Genomic DNA, 482 nt, shown 5'->3' with positions numbered 1-482 from the left:
GGTTTTGTTGCTGAGAGTTTGGTGTCCACAGTGATCAGGTCTTGATAGTATTAGGCGGTCACACATGTATCGTACATCTGCTGTATACAATGTCCCATTATCCCTGGAACAGTTCTGAGGGATTGATGTCACATGATTTAGTACTTTATAGGAGGTCATCTTCTAATGAAAGGCAGTCAGTGGTGTGTGGCGAGTGCCCTGACGATGGTAAACTTAAGTGTGTGGAGATTAGTCTGCCCATTATTATTAAAGTCCATCTCCAGGAGAACCACAAAACTGACTGACCCGATCACCTCTCCGACTTGTGGACTGTCCCTCCTGCAGTGCTATGGTCTCTCCATTCTACTTGATTAATGGGCCTCCACATGGGGAGAGGTTGTGGGTGCTGGTTTGGGAGTTCTTTACCCATGTACCATAGAGCTAAACACGCATTTAACCCTTGCAGTGCAGCCCCAATTCAAGGGGAGTTTTTTGTTACTGCA

At 46.3% G+C, this 482-nt stretch overlaps 1 protein-coding gene across 1 annotated transcript in view; it reads left to right on the top strand.

The window, feature by feature from the left end:
* GNAI1 (G protein subunit alpha i1) overlaps positions 1 to 482 on the top strand; it is a 64,855-nt gene that overhangs the window by 623 nt on the left and 63,750 nt on the right. The window lies entirely within an intron of this gene.

The sequence above is a fragment of the Nanorana parkeri genome, unplaced genomic scaffold (genome assembly GCF_000935625.1).
Source record: "Nanorana parkeri isolate BGI_ZX_2015 unplaced genomic scaffold, ASM93562v1 scaffold1069, whole genome shotgun sequence".
Classification (NCBI taxonomy): domain Eukaryota; kingdom Metazoa; phylum Chordata; class Amphibia; order Anura; family Dicroglossidae; genus Nanorana; species Nanorana parkeri.
The sequence above is the reverse complement of the archived record's forward strand: the minus strand, read 5'-3'. Positions and strand labels throughout refer to the sequence as shown.